The sequence below is a fragment of the Ipomoea triloba genome, chromosome 6, assembly GCF_003576645.1.
Source record: "Ipomoea triloba cultivar NCNSP0323 chromosome 6, ASM357664v1".
NCBI lineage: Eukaryota > Viridiplantae > Streptophyta > Magnoliopsida > Solanales > Convolvulaceae > Ipomoea > Ipomoea triloba.
The window spans coordinates 1,029,239-1,042,066 of NC_044921.1; positions in this window are offsets into that span (position 1 = coordinate 1,029,239).

Below are 12,828 nucleotides of genomic sequence, written 5' to 3' on the forward strand. Positions count from 1 at the left end.
ACCACCATCTTGGCTTGGAATCTGACGAGATGGTCGCTTAAATCATCTATTCCGTCGTATATAAACATTGATGAGCATTCAAAGTCTTTCGGGGCATGATAACTTCATATGGCTTTAGTGATATGGCTGGTAGAGAGTAGCGACTAGGTGGTTTGGTGCTCTTTCTTGCCTTCTAAAGTGTGTTACATATCATAGATTTCCTTGATTAACTTGGCAACCTCTCAAACTTAGGCTTTTTGGGCAAACTTAGGTGATTCACCACTACTTTCGCCTATCTCCTCGGGTGAACTGACTTTTATGTATTCCACTCTTTGGTTTTTGTCAAACTCAAACGCTTCAACTCGTCGACGGGGGCTAGGTCTAACTACTCGGCGTTGAGTACCAACCGGTTGGTTGTCGTGGCTTCGATGATAAGATATGGTTGGTTGGTTCTGTGGACCCAACCAATCTAAGACTGAGTATGCCGGTCAATTTTCTTGATTAGCAAACAAACCAGGTCCTTTTGGTTTTCCTAAAAGACTAGTCCTGCTCGTGTGTCCTTTGTGCCTGACTGTGATTAGTGGGATCCATCGTGGTGGGGACAATCCTCTTCGGTGCGAGATTGCGTTTTAAGGCCTCAAGAGGCGTTCTGCTGCTTCGATCACCACCAGGCGGGGTCTCATGGGGTCAACTAGTGGTAGTTTGGCGATCGGTCTAGCGAGCGATCACACTTCTTCCTGGGGATCTTCTTCTTGGTTGTTTTCCCCTAGACGATGGAGCAAACAAACAGTGCATGGGAATTCAGTCGTCTAAGGGTTTCGGGAAAATCGTGAGTCGACTGACCAGATTGGGCATGTCGGCGAGTGGTTATCATGCGTAGCGTTTGGGGTTTGTGTTTTAGTTTTACTGAGGAACGAATGCAAACTTCCCGTATTGATCCCCACAGACAACACCAATGTTTGTTTTATAAATTTGGACAGTCAACGACTGGCCAACACTACCGTTAAAGTAACAAGTATATGAGAATATAGAAAGAATATGAAGAGAATTAAGAGAGAATAAATATTTTGTATTGTTCAATCTTGTCCTCTCCCCATATATGAGGGGTCTATTTATACATATTTTGAGCTAGGAGACGGGTAAGGAATAAAAATCCTAGACTGCCTCATATTGGGAACAAGGAGACCAATCCTATTACATTATGAATAATAAGCCCAATCCCTATTAAATTTTGAATAATAAACTCAATCCTTATTGTACTACGAATAGAGATATCAACGGGCATGCCCTCACCCTCGCACCAGACTTTCTACCCTATTCCCAGTCCCCATCCCCGTCCTCACCAGGGAAGGGAAAAATCTCCTCATCCCTATCCCCACGTGGATTATTCAATGACAGGGAATACCCTACCCCATTTCTAATTTATAAAAATATTAAAAATTAAACTACATTTAAATAAATATTTCATATATATTCAACTTAAGTACTACTAAAATATTCATATCCAAAGATAATAGATCCCAAGGTAATAAGTAGATCCAATGGTTATAATATTTCTAAAATTATATATATTATATACATACTAATACATATGTGTGTGTTGTGGGGCTTAAATGTTTTTTTCTTTTTTTTTTGAAAGCTAACAAGCATAGTAATGTATATAGTTATGTACTTATATACATATATATATATATATATATATATATATTGGGAATGAGGCCGGGCGAGGAGAATCCTCCTCATCCCTGCTCCCATTCCCCTATTTTTATCCCCATCATCGCCCCCATCGAGGCAGGGAGTCGGGTTTCCCGTTTAGTACAGGTACAATTGACATCTTTAACTACGAATAGGTCTAAGTTTCTCATTCCTTCTCGTGTCGGGTCATGGACCATGGGCCCTAGTACACTATTCATCAATAATGATGATGATGATGATGATGATGATGATGATGATGATAATAATAATAATAATAATAATAATAATAATAATAATAATAAAATTTGCCCATTGTTATAAATATTATTATTATGGCCATTATCACAAAACATTTCATTTGCTTTATATTTATTCCATTATTTATGTTGAAGGATATGAAGAGTTGTATGGATTTGTATATATTCATATTGAAGGCTTAATGAAGGGATGAGATTGTGTTCTTGAGTTCTACATCTTGTGTTCTCCTTTTTCTCTCTACTTCTCTATTCCATATATTTTATTTTGTATACAAACTACTTGCGTTACCGTACAACAATTCGGTAGACTGGGCTAACGGAAGGCCAAATTATAATACATTATCAGCATGAGTCTCTATCGTAATTTCCGGTGAACGGTATACTTGGTATCTTGTCTTATGCATTTTATTCTGGAATCTATAACTTTGTTTATACATAGTGATCATTTATATAGATGCCTTCGAGTATGAATTGGAACCTCCAATTCTTGTTTCTGTGAAATGAGTATTTGCCCTTTTGATTTTATATTATTATCTGTATATGTGTGTTTATTATATTTAGAGTGATAATACTTCATGTTCGTTAACTACTTGTGAGTATATAAACCCCTCGTCAAGCTATTGTTAAAGAATTTGGGGTAAATACATGAGTTTGTAAATATAAATTCTTTTTATTTATCTTCCCGAATCATGGATATAAATTAGGCTCTACATGAACTAAGATGCTTGGAAATGGTAAATACATGCGGTTATATACCAAATTGTATGTATATGTATCTATGTATGTTCTATGACTTTGGATATGGAATGCATAATCAATTCTTATTATGTTTGCATCGGATTGTTATGTTTGCATCGGAATGCTAAGATAAATATATGCATATTTATGTAAAAAGGTATTTTTCATTGTTTGAATATGTATTTAAAATAAGGGGTTTTTCTCAATGTTGTCACACATTGCTTCGTAAAGTTACATGAAAATAATAATCTTGTAGATCATGTATTCCATTGCCAAATGCGAGTTTATTGAGCTAGCTTATGAAGGAAGCAATTATTTAACTTGGGCTTTGGATATTGAAATATATTTGGCATCTAAGAAACTGGGCTACGTTTTTGTTGCTAAGTCACAAAGCGCTGATGCCCAGAAGGTACATGCTCTCATTTTCATACGTCACCACTTGAACCGTGACCTTAAAAATGAGTATTTGATTGAATAACTCTCCATTACGCTATGGAAGTCCTTGAAGGACCATTTCGACCAGTAGTCATCCATTGTCCTCCCTTGGGCACAATTTGAGTAGTTCAATCTCAAGTTTTAAGATTATAAGTCAATAACTAAGTATAATTCAGCTCTGCATAAAATAGTCTCGCAATTAAAAATCTGCAAACAGGAAGTTTTAGAGAAATACTTATTAGATGTCTACTTTTCATGCGAGTAACCTTGTACTCCAGCAGTAGTACATGGCAACAAATTATGAAAAGCATTCTAAGATGAGTTTAGCAGTCCTTATGACTAAGAAGCACGACTAGTTGTTGATGAAGAATCATAATGCATGTCTGATTGGTTCTGCACTGATGCCTGAAGCACATAACGTTGCCTAGTCGAGCAACTTTATAATGGGTTGCGGTCAAGGTTATAACTGGGGTGGCATGAGTTTCAAGCTCAAAATAAGAAGTAAAGCGATCAAGATAATCAATGAAGACCATACTTATTGAGCCAAAATTCTAGCCAAAGGTTTGCTATCAATGTGGGTGTGAAGGGTATTGGTCCCTACATGCCGCACACCAAAGCATTTGGTCATCGAAGAATGAGTCTCAGCTCATCTTGTCGATTCTAGTTTGCCTAAAGCAAATACTGTGATAGATGACGATGATAACGAAATGATGAGGTATTGATGAAGAAATGATTGGTGTCATGATAATGTTTGAGTATGCATGAAAATATATTCATGTATGAGGAGTTAGCTTATGCCTAAAGCATCTAAGATGTTAGCTCATGCTTGAAGTATTCGAGAAGTTAGCTTATGTCTGAAGCATACGTGGCTGCAATATTCGAAAAGTTATTGCATGGCCGAGAAGTATATATATACTTACGAGTGCAAAGAGATTTAAATTTACTGATTTTCTTTGCTGATTATACTACTCAAATTAACTATTTGAAATTTACTATTCAGAAGTGTACTTCTCTAAGCTTACCTTTCTAACCTTACTTCTCGTTTTACTTCTCGAAGTTACTTCCCTTAATTAGTTTGCATGCTTATTTACGAAAATTTTTCTCATGCATGAAATCATGACTCTCGTATGCAATTGGTTGGTTGTTAATTCAAAGTTGAATCATTATTTGTTCTATAAATTCTATATCAATTTCAGAAGGATTGCTATTATCAACAAATTATGATAATCCTCCTTTGACTAAATTTAAGATGTCAAAATGTCGAATCCCTCTCCGAACATGGCTTAGTGCATTTCTGTGTTATTTAAGGAATGATATACCCCTTTATAAGAATGATCATTGACTTATGTCATACATGATAGATATGATTGATTTAGATGTTATTGGTTTGAAAGATAAAAGCAAATGATATCATATCAGTTTGCCTAAAGCGAATGAGGGAGTGAATTATATCATATTAGTTTGCCTGAAGCAAATGAAGGAGAGAATTATATCATGTAATTTGCACGAAGCAAATGATGTTACTCTTTAATTTGGAAAGATGAGGATAAGGTTTTTTGGGAGATCTTGAAGATCTATTTTATTTAACTAGCTTCCCAGCTTCCCTATGATTGTTGTGTACCCTTATAATATCATTTGATATGTATGCTTTCATATCTGATTATATATGTTACTCTTAGATGATTGCATATATGTTTATGGTACTTCATATGTTACGATACATTTTTAAAGGCTTTAAAGACCCAAATGACTTTATAGTATGGCATGAGCTAATGCCGCCTTGGGCAAATATGTTTTTGGTTAGTCATATTCCATCAAATTAATATTATATAAAGCATATTTTGTAGAAGAAAATTCTTAAACTATGTATTTTTCTTGTTGGGGACATTAGTTTTATATGCTATCACAATCTGACCTACTGCATATCATAATTAATCCCCCTAGCACATAGTACGTGGTATAAGATCAAACATTTCCCTGTCTATGTTTTGTTCATAGTGTGCAGTCTATTTTACTATATTACCACCGTTGCGTACTTCCAAGGGCTATCAAAACCTCCGTCTGTTATTTAAATAGCCAATGATAGGAGATCAATATATAATTAGGTACGCTGACTGTACACTTGATGAAGATCATTTCACGGCATTAGAGGGAGATAAGAGCCCAAATTTCATAGAATGCCGAGAAACTTCATTGAATGATTGATAAAAAAAATTAAAAAAAAAAAGATCTTCAGTATTTAAATCTACGTACTAGGTAGACTGAACTAGAAGTTCAGAAGAGATAAATTGAACTGCAAGTTCAAAGGATAGTTAATCTACCAAAACATATATATTGATCATAAAAAGAGTGACTCATATAGGTCCCGTATATCTTCCCCAACTTGGACTATATATATATAAATGCTCCTAGACGCTAGAAGCGTGGAGACATGTTGGTATAAAAGACAAGAATCCGCAGAAAGCTAAATCTAGTAGAAAATTTTGTCACTCTTGAAATCGCTTAAAGAAGTATGTCCTGAAGACATTCGTCCAGAAGGCAAACAACCCTAGTAAATTTATAGGTGCACCAAAAATCATAATACTTGGGATGCAGAATAACCAGATATAAATATTTTTGAGAAATGGCTAGAATCTGGTTGACTTAGAAAATGCCATGAATTTTATATATATCGGAGAAATTTATGAAAAATATTATAGTTGTCGACAACACAATTGCCTTATAAATTGCCCTCAATATATGAGAATCTAAATCTAGAGCTAGGCACTAGTAGTGCCCTAATTTTTTAATGTACAAAGGATCTAGATTGTCATATATTGCTCTCAATTAAGGCATATACATCTCAGCTAGCTAAAATTGTATTCTCTTTATAATATGTATACCATTTAATGTTAACCATGTAGGTTACAAATGGGTGTTTGTACAAAAGAGAAATACAAACAATCTGGTAGTATGATATAAAGCGAGACTGACAGCTTAACGGTTTACGCAGAGACCCTAAATTGATTTTAATCAAATTTACTCTCCCACAACATATGGCATTACGTTCCGCTAATTAACATCATTGGCAGTGAATTGTAAATTTAGATATGCAGTTGATGAATGTCATGACCGCAAACTTATGGGTCATTAGATGCTAATATTTATTTGTAAATCTATGATGGATTCAACACTTTTGAAATGAGGAAAGTGAAAATCGCAACATGTATCATTAAATTACTAAAGTCTTTGTATGACTTGAATATTATTGACTGAGCGTTTTCCTCCCGAAGAAGGAATATGCAAATAATATATACCATTATGTGTTCGTTAAATAATTGCTAATGGAGTTATTTATTTACCGTCTCAGTCGATATTGATGGTTTATATGTTATTGAAACATATAGAGTGTAACCCTCCACTCGTTCCAATAAGCCTAGAGTTCGAAAAAAAAATTATTTTATTCTAAGGCATTGACATACATGAGTTGTGATCTACAGATATTTCAAAATGATTTTTACTAGTTAGAATAGTCGTTAATAAGCTGCGAACATGCGTGCCGGTCACGAACCGTAAAATTTTTAGGAACATGCGTTCAGTTCAAATTGCCCTAGGAAGTGGACTGTATGCACTATACCATTAACCATGAACTTCCTACTCAGTTAAGTTGAAATTAGATTAACCGATAAGAGTGAAAATTTATTTTGACCTTAGCATCACCGTATTTCGCGATGTACCGAAAATTGTCCGATTTTAAAATTTAAGGTTAGGATCGAGTTCGGAATAATTTCGGTTTTGAAATCATTCCTAACTAAAATATTTTCTACTGTAATTATATCTGTTTTAACCCATAACTGGCAAGCCAAAGATATTTTCCAAGATTCACCACAAGAATGTGACAAGTGTCACTTTAACTCACCACAAATCATTATTAAATTAATTAAAGAGTAGAATTTAGTGGATTGATCTCCCATTTACCCCCCTTGGCCGAAATAAACAAGAGAGAAGAGAGAGAGTTTTAGTCTTCATCTTCTTCCTTGAAGCTCAAGAATCCATAGCCAAATTCTCTTCACAAGTTCTTCAATACTCGGTAAAACTTTAATTTTATTCGGTTAAAGGCTTTATTTTCATCCCTAGATCCTAATTCTAGGTAGAAATCTCTTAAATATGTTGTTATGGTGTTGAATTTTCCTAGGGTTTCTAGGTGAACATTTGGGGAAAATAATTCAAGAACGTTTCTAAGGAGATATAAATCGCTTTTGAGGTAAGTGATTCCTTAAGTTGGATAAGGTTACTTGAAATTAAATAATTGATAGTTGAAATTAGGAATTCTATGTTGAACTTTAATTATGTGCATGTTAGTAGGAAATATAAGCATATATGCTATGTGAAGATCATATTTTGTAAACAAGTACATATAATCGTGATATAAGTATACCGGGTATAATATACATATATATATATATATATATATATATATTTCGAAAATATATATATTATATATATATAGTGATGCCGTGTGTGTGTGTTGTGTGTACTGCATATATGTTAAAAATATATCTAGCATGAATATACATATATAGTATGTGTGTGATTGTGCATAGATATAAACATATGTATGATTTATATATCATATATAGTACATGTACCGTATGTATATATGTATAAGTAACATGAGAGGTTATATGTTATATATACATATGTATATGGTGTATGTCATGAACATGTGAAATGTGACATTGACAAGGTTATGATAGTTATACTTAATCACCTCGGTGAATGGTAATTAGTATACTATCTTGTGTTTGAAAAGGAAAGGGAAACTTTTGGACTTGGTAAAGGAGGTGGATTGATTTCAAGTATGAGACTTGAATATGAAGTATATCTAAAAATGTCTTTTTGTTCAAGANATAGTTGTCGACAACACAATTGCCTTATAAATTGCCCTCAATATATGAGAATCTAAATCTAGAGCTAGGCACTAGTAGTGCCCTAATTTTTTAATGTACAAAGGATCTAGATTGTCATATATTGCTCTCAATTAAGGCATATACATCTCAGCTAGCTAAAATTGTATTCTCTTTATAATATGTATACCATTTAATGTTAACCATGTAGGTTACAAATGGGTGTTTGTACAAAAGAGAAATACAAACAATCTGGTAGTATGATATAAAGCGAGACTGACAGCTTAACGGTTTACGCAGAGACCCTAAATTGATTTTAATCAAATTTACTCTCCCACAACATATGGCATTACGTTCCGCTAATTAACATCATTGGCAGTGAATTGTAAATTTAGATATGCAGTTGATGAATGTCATGACCGCAAACTTATGGGTCATTAGATGCTAATATTTATTTGTAAATCTATGATGGATTCAACACTTTTGAAATGAGGAAAGTGAAAATCGCAACATGTATCATTAAATTACTAAAGTCTTTGTATGACTTGAATATTATTGACTGAGCGTTTTCCTCCCGAAGAAGGAATATGCAAATAATATATACCATTATGTGTTCGTTAAATAATTGCTAATGGAGTTATTTATTTACCGTCTCAGTCGATATTGATGGTTTATATGTTATTGAAACATATAGAGTGTAACCCTCCACTCGTTCCAATAAGCCTAGAGTTCGAAAAAAAAATTATTTTATTCTAAGGCATTGACATACATGAGTTGTGATCTACAGATATTTCAAAATGATTTTTACTAGTTAGAATAGTCGTTAATAAGCTGCGAACATGCGTGCCGGTCACGAACCGTAAAATTTTTAGGAACATGCGTTCAGTTCAAATTGCCCTAGGAAGTGGACTGTATGCACTATACCATTAACCATGAACTTCCTACTCAGTTAAGTTGAAATTAGATTAACCGATAAGAGTGAAAATTTATTTTGACCTTAGCATCACCGTATTTCGCGATGTACCGAAAATTGTCCGATTTTAAAATTTAAGGTTAGGATCGAGTTCGGAATAATTTCGGTTTTGAAATCATTCCTAACTAAAATATTTTCTACTGTAATTATATCTGTTTTAACCCATAACTGGCAAGCCAAAGATATTTTCCAAGATTCACCACAAGAATGTGACAAGTGTCACTTTAACTCACCACAAATCATTATTAAATTAATTAAAGAGTAGAATTTAGTGGATTGATCTCCCATTTACCCCCCTTGGCCGAAATAAACAAGAGAGAAGAGAGAGAGTTTTAGTCTTCATCTTCTTCCTTGAAGCTCAAGAATCCATAGCCAAATTCTCTTCACAAGTTCTTCAATACTCGGTAAAACTTTAATTTTATTCGGTTAAAGGCTTTATTTTCATCCCTAGATCCTAATTCTAGGTAGAAATCTCTTAAATATGTTGTTATGGTGTTGAATTTTCCTAGGGTTTCTAGGTGAACATTTGGGGAAAATAATTCAAGAACGTTTCTAAGGAGATATAAATCGCTTTTGAGGTAAGTGATTCCTTAAGTTGGATAAGGTTACTTGAAATTAAATAATTGATAGTTGAAATTAGGAATTCTATGTTGAACTTTAATTATGTGCATGTTAGTAGGAAATATAAGCATATATGCTATGTGAAGATCATATTTTGTAAACAAGTACATATAATCGTGATATAAGTATACCGGGTATAATATACATATATATATATATATATATATATATATTTCGAAAATATATATATTATATATATATAGTGATGCCGTGTGTGTGTGTTGTGTGTACTGCATATATGTTAAAAATATATCTAGCATGAATATACATATATAGTATGTGTGTGATTGTGCATAGATATAAACATATGTATGATTTATATATCATATATAGTACATGTACCGTATGTATATATGTATAAGTAACATGAGAGGTTATATGTTATATATACATATGTATATGGTGTATGTCATGAACATGTGAAATGTGACATTGACAAGGTTATGATAGTTATACTTAATCACCTCGGTGAATGGTAATTAGTATACTATCTTGTGTTTGAAAAGGAAAGGGAAACTTTTGGACTTGGTAAAGGAGGTGGATTGATTTCAAGTATGAGACTTGAATATGAAGTATATCTAAAAATGTCTTTTTGTTCAAGAAAAGAAAGAATGTTTTGAAAACCTTAGTTTCTGAGTAAGTTGAGGAGGACCTTGATTGACCTACGGGTGGCTTTAAGTGCCCTTGCCCAATGGTTGTTATGTTGTATGATCATTCATATTGTGGGCGAAGTCTATTCGCCGAGTACTGTATAACTCGTTAGGATGAGATATTCCTGCGGGGGTGTGCACACTTAAAGTATAGTTACTCTATGAAGTCCGGGTAGGTGTCGTTCTTATGGACCTAGTAGGGCCAGCTAGGAATCATTCTAACGAACCTTACGTCCAGGGGATCAGTGTTAGACCGGGGGATGACCACTGAACCCGAGTTCGATGATCCAAGTGGTCAGAGAGGGAGTTAAGAGAATACTCCAAAGGCCTCACGCTTTCTACAAAGAAACTAAGTAGACTTTTGATATGTGAATGTAGTTACTCTGTAGCTACGATGAAAGGAGATGTGATGAAAGTTTAAGTACCAAGGGAAGTTGGTGAGCCCTCGTTGAGGTGAAAGTTGGTGGAAAGTTCCTTGTGAGGAAAATTTCAAATAATCTGATTGAAATCAAAATGTAAAATCCATGATTTTTCACTATTTGTTGATTTGCTTGATAATTGTTATAACTTTCAAAGATGGAGGCAGGATAGTCTAGTAAGACATGCCTTGCCTAAACCGAATGAAAATGAGAGAAATCTCTATGTTGGGAAGAGTCCCAAATTCTTGCACACCGTGAAAGGTGAAGTAAAATCCAACCTCAGTTGGTTAATGATATATTAAGAAATGAACCTCTTTGGTAAGTAAACACTTATCAAGAGACCTCTTTGAAGAGGAAGGAAGATTCATACTGTTGTGAAAGGCACGTTTGCCAATTGGGCAAGTCTCTGTTCATAACCTGTTGCAGATAGAGTCTCAATCTATGAGCTAAGTATTAAAGTATTCAAATATCTATTTTCCAAAACCTTTATTTAGTTTTGGGTGACCTATGAATCTCCTTACATAGCCGTCGTGCTAACTACACTTCATTGTGTTTCATAACAGATGCCATCTAGTGTAGGCTCGTGTAGCCCGGCGAACCCCCAGGATTCGCCGGAGTACACATGCCCAGGGATGGGCTACGAGGTGTATATACCGTGGATGATGGGTGCCGACCCTTACGCACCTGGCTATGCTCCTATGGCTCCAGATAGCTCTCACCTGTAATAGATAGTTTTCTTCCCATTCCCGATGGTCCTAATGTCCAAGCAAATTTTGGTTTTTACCCCATAGAAAGCTTGGAGGAAAGTAATCCTCTAGAGTTTGTTGTTCATTACCCTTACCCTTGCGACCCGAGTCCTCCAAAATTTTGGGATGAATGGTCTATGATGAACATCACATCTCGCTTCCTAGACCATATCACTTGGTTTGAAGGGGAGTGGCATCTAGTGTGGGGAATGTTTACGGGCCCGGTATACCAACAGTTCGAGTAGGTGGTATACCTCGGAAAAACCTTTGGGAACTTTATCTTTTGTGTAAATATTTTTTTTTTTTTGTAACCTTAGCGGTTTATGAGCTGGGTTAGTAGGATTGTGATCAATCCGAACTTGTCTTTTGGCCCACCGGGCACATCCTTGTATATATAGGTAGATATGTATATGACTGGTTAACTAAGCCCTTTTTAGCTCAAATATATATATATGACTATGTTGAGTGATAGTTGTTGTGAAGCGTTTCCATTTAGCATGTGCACTTAGAGTGGAGTTTGTCAAAGAGGTGATAGAATTCACTCTAGGTGTGGCGGTAACTACTCTGGCAGTATGGTAAGCCGAGTCGGGGTGTTACATAGAGAGCTTGGTGAAATGAAAGACTTGGGAAACCCAAGTATTGTCTCAACCGGAAGATCAAGATTCTCCTTGAAGGAGTTTTATACACCAGTTAATCTACTTGAAAAATGTCTTGAAGATGTTTTATATAGATAAGTATCATTTACTTATCACACTAACGTTTGTCCAATAATCTCTTGAAGTATATAAGAGACCATTTAGACTCGAAGAAGATAATGAGGATAATTTGGGACTGGAAGTCCATTACTTCGTTGCTATTAGAACACTATTATAGAACTGGAAGTTCCATAGTCGCATCAGGCCTGATATTCAATTTGTGATGAAATTGCTAGCAACTTTTAGTGTTTCTCCCTACAATAAAATATTGGAATGGTGTTTAACATATCCTCCAGCATCTTCGAGGTACAAAGTTTTTGACGTTTATGTGAGAAACCAATATGTGATTTTGATCGGCTACTTGGTTATTGGCTCTTTTATTTAATCCTCATAATGCCACGTCCCAAACTGTTTGCTATGATTTTACTTCCAATGTCCCATATGAGGACGAATAAAGATTGTGTTGCACAAGCAAGTAATAGGTTTGTTAATGGGAACCTTACAAAACATATTGCACCTAAGTTCTTTTACCCACATAAACTCCAGAAGAGTGGTAAAATTCTTGTTGAGAAATTTTGCCCTAGTGAACAATTTGGCAGATATGTTCACTAAGGCCTTACCTACATCCACTTTTGAGTAATGTGTTCATAAAATTGGGGTGAATAGACTTGGAAGATTGTTATCTTCAGGGGGAGCGACAACCTCTAGCTGCACTGGAATGGATAATCTATAAG